This window comes from Pleurodeles waltl, chromosome 1_2, assembly GCF_031143425.1.
Source record: "Pleurodeles waltl isolate 20211129_DDA chromosome 1_2, aPleWal1.hap1.20221129, whole genome shotgun sequence".
In the NCBI taxonomy this organism is placed as follows: Eukaryota; Metazoa; Chordata; class Amphibia; order Caudata; family Salamandridae; genus Pleurodeles; species Pleurodeles waltl.
In genome coordinates this window covers 1,084,689,109-1,084,702,377 of record NC_090437.1, presented here as the reverse complement: position 1 = coordinate 1,084,702,377, position 13,269 = coordinate 1,084,689,109, and the positions used below count along the sequence as shown (strand labels likewise).

The 13,269-nt window shown below is 41.7% G+C and overlaps 1 protein-coding gene across 1 annotated transcript in view; it reads right to left on the bottom strand.

The window, feature by feature from the left end:
• Nucleotides 1–13,269, bottom strand: part of CCKAR (cholecystokinin A receptor) — a 228,162-nt gene that overhangs the window by 31,796 nt on the left and 183,097 nt on the right. The window lies entirely within an intron of this gene.

The following is a 13,269-nucleotide window of genomic DNA, read 5'->3' as shown; positions in this document are numbered from 1 at the left end:
TCTTTAAAATAAATACTCAAAAAAGGCTTGTCATGGAGGTATATTATCTCATGATGTAAGGAAGGGGACAAGGAAGTGCCTCCAGGAGGTAACAAATAAAGTATAGATTAAAACGTTCATAACAGTGATGGTGTGTTTTTCTCATTACCAATGCAATTCAGTAAAGATTTAGATTTAATTGCACTAGTGGAAGTCATGTCATGTTTTTATTGAGCAATTAGCATTTTTCTTTCAAGCAATTATTTCTGCTCAACTGAATGTTTAATGAGATGAATTGAACAGGCTTTTCATCTATATACTTGGCTTGGTGCAATCCTATGTGACACTTCAGAGATGTAGATGGTAAGAAGAGAAAAGGGCTGGGATATGTTTCTCAGGAATATATCAAGAAAGTAAATTTGAAAGATACAATTTTTAGACCACATTTATGGCATTGGTTTACTATTAATATGTATGCTAGTGCTTCAAAGTCAGTTGTTATAGATGTTTCAGTGCTCTAGTTTGATTGAACTATGTTTATGTCTATGTGTGTAATAAAATAAATGAACTTACCATGCCCAGGCATTTCTTAAAGTTAGTTGGGTGAGGGAGTCCAGGGTAGTGTGACTAGTGTGTTTAGAACATCTACTAATAAAAATGGTAACCCACTTGTGTAGAGGGCATAGCATCCACAATACAAAAATGGGGCAAACATAATTTTTTCCACATAAAACAAACCATTTATTTCAATTTGGGAAGGTGTGGATTTTGGGGGATAGCTCAGCTGGCACCTAGGGAGACCTACCAGACCTGGAGATTTCTGAAAACTAGACATCCAGGGAAGTCTCGGTTGGTGTGATTTGTGCAGATTACACAAGATTTTCTCAGCCAAAAGACATTGTCAACATCAAACTTTGGCTAAAGACGCAAATTTTTATCAAATGTATGTTATGGAAGGTTCCAGAATCTCTGGGGATGAACACATTTCCTACCACCCAGCATCCACACATCTCACAATACAAATGGTAACCTATTTGTGTAGCATGCCTAGCATTCATGAATTTAAGGTGCCCAAAACACAACATGAACACATCAACATTTTTCACTCATAACCAACCTTTTTTGGGTAATTTTGGGTAGCTGTGGATTTTGGGCCTTAGTTCAGCTGGCCCTTGAGTAAACCTATCATACCCATACATTGTTGATAATTAGAAAGCTAGGGGCATACAGTCTAGTGTGACTTGTGTGGTTTGCACAAGGTTTTCGTACCCAGAAATCCTTGCAAACCTCAACCTGTGGCTAAAAACACAAATGTTCCTCCTATTTCTTTGAGGTAAAGTTCTAGAATGATTGGGAATTCACAGATTTCCTGCCGCTTGGCTTTCCCACATGCCTCTCAGTAAAAATGGTACCACACTTGTGTAAGTGGGCATAGTGCCCACAATAGGAAAGCGCCACAAAGTGCAACATGGACATTTTACCTTTTTCCAATGAAAATCAACCATTTTTTTGGCAATGTTGGTAGCTTTGGATTTTGGCCCCTTGCTCAGCTTGCACCCATGGAAATCTACCAAATCCAGCCTTTTCTGAAAATCAGGCACCTGGGGGACTCCATGGGCTGGTGTGGTTTGCATGGATCTGACAAGGTTTTCTTACTTAGAAGCCCTTCCAAACCACAAATATTGGCTACGAACACACATTTTCCTCGCAAGTCTGTGAAGGAAAGTTCCAGAATTTGCAGGGATCCACAAATGTCCTACCACCAATTGTTCCCACATGTCTCCTGATGAAAATGGAGCCCACATGTGTGGGTGGGCCTAGCGCTCGCAATATGAAATGGCCCAAAAAGCAACATGAACATATAACATTTTTCCACTCAAAACTCACCCTCCTTTGCAAGTTGGGTAGCTGTGAATTTTGGGTCTCAAGCGTAGCTGACATCCATGGAAACCTAGCAAACCCAGACATGAAAACTAGACATCCAAGGGAGGCGTCAAGGGTAGTATGATTTGTGTGTATCTCACAAGGTTGTATTCCCCAAAAGCCCTTGGAAAATTCAAACTTTGGCTAAAAACTCACATTTTTGTGAGGGAAAGTTTTAGAATCTGCAGGAATCTACACATTTCCTACCACCCAGTGTTCCAATTGGACCCCAGTTGTGTAGGCTTGGCCGAAACAAAAAGTCCAAAATCGAAGGGCACAAAACGCAACATGACATATTAATTTTTTTCACTCAAAACGGACCTATTTTGTAATTTGAGTAGCTGTGAAATTTTGTGATCATCTGGCACCCAGGGAGAGCACCCAATCTCAAACATATTTGGAAACTAGACACCTGGGGCTCCGAGTTGGTACAACCTGTGTGAATCTCATGAGGTTTCCTATCCAGAAGTCTTGCCAAACTTGACTTTAGCTGAAAACATACATTTGTATCACATTTATGTTTCAGAATTTGTGGGGATCCACCAATTTCCCACCACCACACCTTCCCACAAGTCCCCTGATAGCAATGGTACCTCACTTATGTGGGTGGGCTAAGGCTTGCGAATGGAAGGGTCCTAAAATGCTACATGACCACATCAAATTTTTCAATTCAAAACCGCCCCTTCTTTCTAACTTGTGTAACTGTGGATTTTGGGGTTTCGCTGGCACCCAGAGAAACCTAACAAAATCAGACATTTTTTAAAACTAGGCCCCCAGGGGACTCCAAGATAGTATGACTTGTGTCTATTTAACAAAGTTTTCTCACCCAGAAATCCTTGCAAACATTGAACTTTAACTAAAAGCATACATTTTACTCACATTTCTGTGAGGTAAGGGTCCGCATCCCCAAATTTCCTACCACCCAGACACCATTGCCCCTTCTGGGGTAGGGAGATGGTTCAATGCCAGGGTAAACTTGCCCATCATTTTGTTTATTTTGACACAATTTTTAAATCCCTTGTTTCTACTGGGCTCTATCCCCCTCAACCTTCCCCTGGGAGATTGGAAAAAGTCTGTTATGACATTTTGTGAGCATGGTCCTATACATTGTGGACCATTCCCACCCCTTTCATTTTTTCTTTTAGTTTTGCCTGGTGTCTAGTGGGGTTTCTGTCCCTTGCCTTTTTTCTAATAATCTCTGGTGTTTAGCTGGCTTTCTACCTCCCCCCACCCGCATCCCACTGAGGGAGGCAGATTCTGGGGAAACCCCTCAATCTTCCTCACTAGACATTGCAATGTTGTTTTTTGAGTTGGGGGCATGGCTGTGTGCATGAGATGGCCACCAACACCCCTTTGTTTTATTTGTTTATTATCCATTGTGTGGTGGACTTTCTGACCTTCCTCGCCCCACGCGTAGATTGGGAACAAATCCCCCAGTCTGTCCCCGAGGGCAAAAAGGCTGTCTAGTGTGTTTTGTGATGGCGCATGGCCCCATCCATTGTGGACAACCCCACCCCTTTTAAAAGAAAAAATTGCCCTGGCTTCTAATGGGCTTCATCTCCGTCTGCCCAGATGGGGCAGATAGGAGGGAAATTCTACAAAAATCTCTGATGTGTATGGGCAGGCATCAGGCGATCACGTCCTTCTGTGACCATCTGGCACTCTGAAATGAAAGGGAGGTGTAATTTGAAAGCTGAGTTTCTAGGCTTTCAAACAACACCTCCCTTTCAGTTCAATTCCCTGAGAACGTGGAAAACTGGGCTATTTTCCGCCACCTCCACACTGTCAGGGAAGCCAGAAAGTTGAGGTCACGTCCATAGCACCCAAAGTGTTAATTTCCACAGGTGATGCACATATGGATAGGTCCTATAGAATATAATCTTATGTGCCATTTTCTTGACATTCCAAAGGCTCTAAATGGTATTGCTATTGTTTTGTCATATTTAAAGTGGTCAGTTGGCCAACAAAGTCGACTTCAAGTTACTCACAAGCGCATGAAAGTGTGTTTTCTATGATAGAATACTGCCCAAGAAAAGCATGACTGCATCAATTCACACACCAGGTATTGTACAGCTAACCTTACTGCCTTTGCCCTTTTTGGGAATCTATAAGCCACTTAGACACCTCTCCTGGTGATTTCCAAGGACCTTGGCCTACCATGCTTGTCTTAGATTGCAAACTGTGCAAACTCAGATTGTACGTTGCTTGCCATCAAAATCTTTCCAGGTTGCAGTTGCTGTAATTTTTGCTATTAAACAGCGTGCTGTGAGGTAAGTGTGCAACCCCTGTAATCCTGAATGGGAATTTGCGCTACCCTCAGAATGAGGGCTCTCATTGGGTACACACATTGAACGTAGGTGTGCACAATTCTTTGTGAGCAAGGACCACAATAAATTGTCTTTTTGCAAAATGTTTCAAGCTTATCACCTTAAAGAAAGCATGTCGTGCATCAAACAGATATGTATTTCAAGGTTAGGATATCCCATTAAAATGGCAAGTTAACACCTAGTAGCCTTTCCCATATATTTAAAGTTTAATTAGAAGTAGCGGAAATAATCTGCAAATGAAAACACAAGGCTCTTATGTGTTTGTGCCAAGGCCCAGCTGGAAAGCATTTTGCATGTCAATAGTGGGAAACGTTTACCTCATCGAGTATTTAGTTCTACCAAATAAAAGCACCCATCCTTGAATGATGACTTGAAGTAGGTCCATTCTTGTGACTTTTATTTGAACTGAAATTGTGTTGAGTATTCCTTTTATCTTTTTTATAAAACACAGCGAGATTACATGGAGGATGTGATTTGTTGCACATTCAATTACCCCAGAAGTCTGTGGATATACAGTGTGGACAAGTACACATGCCTGTGCATAATTCTGTTCTACTGATGCTATTTTGAAGCCTTTTAATCAGGAATGTGGTACTGCATTAAGAGGGGTGTGCATCATTTATAGTAAACAACATTTTTAAAGTGGCTCATTCATGTTAATCCCCATCTGGTAGTATTTGACATTTTTGTTCAAAATCAGCTATCGTGCAAATGGATCTGAACTACCTTGAGATTCGACTCTTCTATTTTACTTATTCGCACTGCATTAAAAATGAATTGCTGGCAATTTTAGATTTTTCATAAAGCTAAAAGACTGATGTTATATTGGCTGATTTGTATTACTTTAAAGTATTTGTTTCATTGTAGGCACAGTTCAGTTTTTGCCTGAAGACGTGTAGAGTGAGAGTATAATTTCGTTTGTTTCTCATTCGTGTCTACTTTTGTAACATAGAACTGTAATTTTATTCATTCGAGGTTCTTACATGAAATTATTTCCACTCAGTAACAAGGTCAGTCGAAAGGATGTGTGTTTGCCAATGGATACGGATTACAATGTAGTGTGAGAGTAGATAATAAACTCCAGATGACAAAAATAACATAGGTGCATTATGAATATATTGGGGGTATTTCAATTATGTTTCTGTGATTACATAGCCACTCTTAAGCACATTTAATCATGGTGTTCATAATGCATTACCTGAAGGTGTTAGCTTTTTATGTGCAGAAATGCTATTGGCTCAATGGTTTATAAGAAGAAGGTAATAAACTATTATTTTGAATTAAAAGAAAAAAGATTTGTAGGAATGTTCTAGTGTCCAAGTTGTGCGACCTGCTCTCGTTTCTAAGCCCGTGTCGCGTTAAATATTATGCCGTATGACATTTACTGCAAAACATTTACTTTACTTCATGTATGGAGGAACTCATTAAATATGTAACTTGGAGGTTAGAAGGATACTAAAGCCATCTGTAGGCGTGGCCATCTGTACCAATCAGCAACGTAGCAAGGATGCCATGGGGCCTGGTGTAAGCAACGAAAATGGCCCCAGTGACTGCAGTTGGGGTAGTAAAATGCAGCAGTTAGTTGGGTTCAATGGGCCCCTCGGTGTTCAGAGTGCTGGTGCAACTGCACCAGTGATAGTTATGCCCCTGCTTCCCATTTCTGCAATGGGAACAGCTTGGATTTGTGACCAAGGAATTAGCCAAAATACAGCTAAAAGTTTGTTTAAAAAAAAAAAACGGGAAAAAAGTGCTGCAGAAGAAACCATTTTTTTTTTTCTGAAAATGGCATTAACAAAGGGTTTGTTGTGCTACAATCACCATCTTCCCAGCTTTCAGGAACAGGCAGCCTTGAATCAGAAAACCACATTTTTCAACACAATTTTGGCATTTTACTGGGACATACCCCATTTCACTATTTCTGTGCTTTCAGCCTCCTTCCAGTTAGTGACATAAATGGGTGTAAAACCAATGCTGGATCCCGGACAGCTAAAAATATCTGAAAAAAAATCATGAATTCATCAAGGGGTCATTTGTGTAGATCCTTCAAGGTTTTCCTACAGAAAGTAACAGCTAAAATAAAAACAATATTGAAATGGAGGTGAAAAAAAGAGCATTTCTGAAGGGGTTAACATGGGTCAGTGTATGATCAGATGAAGTTCCATCATTTCCCTTACCTCTCTCAAACCTCTTAAGACCCAAGGGAGAACGGCAATTGCATGTGTCACTCTCACACCAGCCACTGTTGCCCCACTTTTCTGTAGAGGGTCAGTGCATACCCATAAAAGAGAGAAGATTTCTCTTCATGTCAGAAGAGAATCTGACAGCGATTGTTTTCATTGTGGGCAAAGATCATAGCCCTTAGAATAGACAATTGAGGAATGCCCCATAGGGTAGTAGGAGAGTGTGGCAAGATGCTTGGCATTATTTTTCAATATTTGGTCTAAAAGAAGGATGTTACCTTGGATGGTCAGTGAGGATGGAAGAATAGCATGCAAGGTCATTGTGGTCAGGAGGAGTGGCTAATGAGAACTGTCTCATACTTAACTTACTGGCTAACTTCTTGTATGTCATGCATGTTAACTAAAAGGTCAATTGGTGCAAGTATAAACGTTGTACCCTTGTTTCGTTTGAGAAGGTATGTCTTCAGCACTATTCTGAAGCTAGTCAGAGTTTGCGAATGGAGGACCTATATGTGCAATGAGCTACAGTTTCAGTTGTTGGGACCCTGAGAAGAGATGCCTTTCGAGGTTACTTTATTGTAAAGAGGGTGGCTTAATTTGAGACTGATACTTCTGAGGCACTATAAGGGAAGATGAACACAAATTAGTTAGTTGTGATTCTTGATTGCTGTAGTGTAAAAATGAATTGATACTCAATGGTTGTTAAAGATAGTTGTTAAAAAGCGGAGCCAGACAGATAACAAACAAAGTAGAGTACATGAAATATTAGGCAGCAATAGAAGTGGAATGTCGTTGTGTGCTGGCTCAATGTGACAACAGATTGGAATTATTTTCCACTGCTGGGGCTTCGAACATCAGTTGGTACCACCTGGTAGTTCTCTCCTGAACGTCTCCAATGCCCCATCTCAGGAAGCATATTACTCTTCTGAGATTTCCAGTACATGACAGTAGCTGAAGATAGACACATTCACTGAAAGAGCACTTCTGTATTCTGAGACGAAAACCTGTAAACCTCTACTGCTTCTCAGTTTCCGCTAATGAAATCAGGGAACAGGAAAGATTTTGATAGTGTTTTGAAACAGGAAGTGGGATGTGATGAGGTACTCAAGGGGAGTATGGAACGGGTTTAATTAACCCAAATAATGTGAGTGGCATTAGTGGAATCACATGCCTTTTTATCCGTGATAAAAACATAGTGACATTAGATAAGTGGTGACCATTAGGACATCATGGGACTTGATATCTCTTGATATTTGTCTTCACCTGCATTCCATTAACTGGCCACATACAGCCTTCACAAGTGTTCGGAATACAGGAAATTAAATGATATAGTTAAAAAATATATATTGAGTAAAAAATGAATAAATTAACATCAAACTCTCAATGCAATAAACAGGAGTAGCATTATCCTCAACCTATTAATATTGCTCCCTTATATGACCCCGGCAAGCAAATTCCCCGTAGCTGTTTTAATGGTATACATTCGCCCCAAAACTAATGTGGTACAAAAAATTCAAAATAGTCCTCTGTTTCGGTAAACATATTATCCCAGTTCACAACACCGGATAAAGAAAAATTCACTGTGACATATAACAGCAAGTCCAAATAGGCATATATTTATCCAAACTGGAATGGCATGGGTAGCAAAAAAAGGATGGATTTAGGCTCAGATCTCTGTACTGGAAGTGAATGTTTGACATTGTCCAGCATTGTTCTTTTTGCATTTATCGCCCTAAGTGGGAAGGGTATGTCCCGACGCGGGTCCATTGCTCCCCAAGCAACTGGAGTCAAGCTAGCCTGACTGATGAAGAGTGATACCCTGAAACCGGTCTCAGGATGCTTGCTTGCAGGACAGGGAGGACCCGGCTTGGCAGTTCGGGTTGGACTGTTCCCATGGGAAGCAGGGTCAAGATTGATTTGCATATTGCTGGGTCCAACCTAAATGGCATGGGTAGAAAAAAATGTTGGATTTAGGGCCAGATCTCTGTACTGGGGATGAATGTTTGACATTGTTCAGCATTCCATCCATCAATTGTTCTTTTTGCATATATTTATGCTGACTCTGCAATACGAGGTAGAAGCTTGCAATACCGCATAAGGCAAATCCATTTTGTCAGTAACTCTAGATCTCAAGACTATGTATCCTATTCCCATCTCTTGAGATTTAAAGGTTCTAAAAGTGTCCTGTTTCAGCCCCCTTTTGTTGGTCTCAGCTTCACTTGTGCTTCCTGATTATTTTCCATTATCTCCACTAGCATGCATTTTTGCTCTTTGGTCATCTCTCCCATTTTGCTTTTCAGTTCCTCACCACTGTTCCTACATTTCCAACTCCGCAAGCAGGTGCTTGCACAAATGGTGCTGGTAGCTCATTATGGGTTCATCCCAGCATTGTGCCTCTGTGTCTCTGCGTGAGTGTTTACAGGTGTGTGAATCTGTGCGCACGTATGTGTGCTATGTGTCTCTGTGCATGTATACGGAAACATCAGATCTGTAAGAGTCACTAATGATTTTTTAAATGCCTTCTCAGTGGGGAACATCCTTTTTTACAACTTTTTTTTTCCGAAAGTCGTGGTTAAAGAAAGCACAACAACGCTTTTTTTAACCACGACTCCGGTTTTTTGTGCCTTAACTACGTATGTTCTGAACAACGAACATGCGTGGTTAAGGTACAAAGAAGTGAGTTGGTGAAGGTAAGTGGTGGGTTTAGGTTTTGGGGAGGGGGTGGGGGGTCAGGGGGTTTTAGGTTTTGGGGTAGGGTTGGGGGGGTGGGGCGTTTTTGGTTTTGGGGAGTGGGTGGGGGGTCAGGGGGTTTTAGGTTTTAGGGTGGGGTTGGGGGGGTGGGGCGTTTTTGGTTTTGGGGAGTGGGTGGGGGTCAGGGGGTTTTAGGTTTTGGGGTGGGGTTGGGGGGGGTGGGGTGAGGGATGTAGGGTGAATGGTGCCTATTGCTAATGATTTTATCAGGAATGCCTTAACAACAAAATATCATTGTTAAGGCATTCGGGGTAAAATCATTAGTAGTAGCAACGAGGTCGGTGTTCCGACCTCATTGTTAAGGCAGTAGTTGTTTTTGAAGTCGTTGTTTCATCGTACAGTCCTTCTCAGTACCTTTGATTTTTTTGGAACCATTCTTCTTTGAAAGTTTGACAGTTCTAAGAGACTGTCTTTGTTTAGGACTATTCTCCATAACACTAGCCCATCAAGACCAAAGCCTCATTGAATAACAAAATTTCACAGCAGGGTGATGCAATATATTGAATGGCCACCATATAACAAAATCTGAAAACGATAGATAAATCTGTGCAGTGGTCCTGCACTCTCAATTCTTAACTTTCTTAATGAACTGCCATTCTTGCTCCTTCCTTCTTGCTGCCTTGCCTCTTCTCTTCCTTGCTTAGCTCTTGTTGGTGTCTTTATCCTTCCATTTGTCTTTCCGTCTTTGTCTCTTACACTCCCTATTGTCACTATAACTTCACAAAAAAGTAATGTTTGCCGCTATTTCATTTTGCTCCTATTTTCGTGTCCTTCTCTTCAAGTTCTTTATATATATGTATATACATATATATATATACATATATATATATATATATCTGTGCCTTCACCGCTCATCATCTAACACATGCCATTTTAAAGCCCAAAAAAAGATATCAATCTAATTTTGCTCTTATAGTGCCCACTTCCCCCCCGATAACATTGGCATAACAGCTTCACCAAACGAAGGTTATCATTTATGTTTCCTAATAGCACTATTGGCAGATGGGATGATTTTATAAATATCATTTTATTTCCAATTAAGGCACAAAAGTGACCAGAGCTGATAATAACCAACTGTGCTGTTTACTGCAGGCCCTAGTGCAGAAATAGCGAATCATTGTCTAGTATCTTCTGTCCAACACATTATCTGCAGCTCTTCCCAACAAGAAAAGTAGCACACATGTGGTTTTCTAATGAAGATTACCTTCTCTTGTCACTTATCTTGCTAAAATGTTTTTTTCATGATAATTCTTAGTGCAATTAGCGCTGGAGGAGAAAAAGAATATAACAGAAAGAATGAACTGTCTAACATATGAAAGGGTGACAAGTCATTTCAGGACAGTTTTCCTCACAACAGAGCCCACCACAATTGTACAGTCAATCTCTTAGGAATAAAACAGTTGCTAAATGTGTTTTAAGATAATATTTCATATACAATAGATACAGCATCAAAAAGCGCTACAAGCTACGTATGATGATGTACTATGCCTAATTTCATAGGGAGTTCATTTTTTTTTAATAAGACTATATATTGCCAAGTGCATTAACAGTGTTGAACGTAGAAGCAACTGAAAGTTGCAGTACTAACGAAAGTTATAACTTTTTAATATATTATATATTTTTATAGTCTTTGGCCATAAATGATTCAGGTACCCTCAGCCAGGAATCCTACCAGTTAGAAATAGTTCAAAATATGGCTAATATCTGCTCTAGTGATAACCTTTTGTAAATTTTACCTGGGTGGGTAGAGGGTTGGATTGGGACCACAAATAGGCCCTGGCAGTCAAAAAAAAATCGCAGATCGCAAGCTTTCGCCAAACACTGTTTAGTTAGGAGTATGGACCTAATGTTTGTAAACATTTGCGGTACTAAAAGTATTTTAAACCTTAGAAGGCCAGTAACTTTTGTCAAAACTGGAAACAAAATTATTCCACATTATTCTCTTGGGTCCTCTTGGAATATTTCTCACCCTAAGATCCCCTGAGAGGCCTCTTCGTCCCTAGGCCTTTTACACTCACCCAAGGCTTTTTAGATATGCAGAGTACTTTTACACTACTTAAGAGCCGTCCTGTACTGTAGTGTCCAGAGACTTGCGAGAAGTGCATCGTTTTTTACTTGCAGGTAGCATCATGCGTAAGTTTCCACAAATGGAATGATGCTAGTTTGTAAATGCAAAACTAAATATACATAGTGTCACTTTCTGCACAGTTTTATGTATGGGAGTGTTGGAGAGCTTTACAAGAGCACCAGTTAAAATTAACATTACAGAAGGTCAGATTAATTTCTTTGGAGGCTCAGGTGAATTATGTGATTTGCCTAGCATCACAAGATGCTGAGCTGGAGCTGGGACTTGAACTTTGTTTCCAAGTTTCAAAGTCTGGTAAGGCCCCAACCTCTCCCTGTTGACTGCAGGAACGGATATGGGGCAGGCAAAGAAGAACACCAGAGACTAATTTATCCCACACTGTTCAATGGAGGAGAGGGAACAAAAATCAACTGCGGTGTTCCCGCTTTGCCTCTCACCAACCCCCACCACCCAACTCTTGGGTCCTCTTCCCTGCCCCAGTCCTCTGCAAAGAAAGTGGTAACTGTTTCCCATGGGAGCTCTGTCACACCTAGAGAGAGTTGGAGGGGGCATGCTGTGACAGCCAGAGCAGCCCATTGTCATTCTGCAGCTGACAATTAGCCGGCTGTCCTGACGTTGTGCATTTAGTGGCCCCCGAGAGGGCCTAAGCAGGTTGCAGTGTTTAATAGACCGAAAAACTGGCCCATTAACTGGCCTCAGGCGCAGGCCCATCGGCCACCTGCCCGATTGCCTGCCTTGCCAATCCGAGGCTGGAGGGTAGTGAATGGCGGGTGGGGATTACGAACTGGCAGTCTAGGAGGCTTCCTTTTGCTTGACTGTGTACACGTCAGTCACCTCAGCTGGGACTGCAGAGTTTGCTATGGTGTCACGAAGCCCCCCCATCATCCCTCTTCCACACTTTCGCAGCTCAAGTGGGACTATAGAACAATGCATTGCCCAAGATACCACCCTCACTCTATTGCCTTCCCATCAATCCAATGTTCTCTGGCACCACACACCTCAAAACTCTTTCAGGTGCATTCCCATCCCTCTTTTTCTGAGCTACTAAATGCTGCAAGGGACTGATGCCCATTCCTTCTCTTGCCTACTGCCCTCCAACTGCCCCAATGACATCACAACAAAATCTACACTATTCATCCACACGTCCTCTATTCCCACTACTTCTCCCTACCCTACGTCCTGCCCCACCCACACTCTCAGGACTAGCCTCCGCAGTGTAAACTTGTGTGCTTGCACAGACAATCTCAATGTCAGGTGCAGCAACACCAAGCATAGATGCGGACGCTTTCCAAGTGCGACGCAGCCGACTTGTGCTTCCAGGCTCTGACACTACACTCCCCTGCCTCTTGTCCCGACTCACAACTCAGCCCACGGACGTGCCACTCACCATGGCATCGCATGCCTTCATCATCCCTTATGGATTTACTGATATCCTACGTGTAACCGCGCAATGTTTTATAAAAGAGATACCAGGAATAATCAACACAGTTACAGTTCAAATAAAGGTCACATGAGCAAACCTACTTCAAATCACTAATAAAGACTGGGGACCTCATTTACGAGGTGTAGACACAGGGCAGCACCGCAAGTATTCTTGCTGCGCTGCCATGTGTCAAAAGAAAAGGGCAGTAATGCACGTATCTATTAGCTATGGGGCATTCCTGTCCTTTTTCCCCTGCACTGGCTCACAATGGGCTGCCATGTGCCAATGCAGGCACCCTTGCACCATGGTGCAAGGGTGTCTGCATTACAGAGATGATTGTTTTGGTGCAGGAAGGCACACCTTTCAGCACAAAAACAATCATGAGAGGCGTTTTCCTCTTTGTATGTGTGCTGCACAATGCAGCACACATAGAAAAATGGAAAACAAAGAGAACTAAAGGTATTTCTCCTGGTTGTGCCTCCCTTATGCCTCCTCTGGAGAGGCGTGGGCTTTTGACACATTCCATGTTTAAAAAACCTTGTAAATCCAGGAATGCGTCAAAATCCATGGATGTTACATGGGAACACTCACCACAACAGC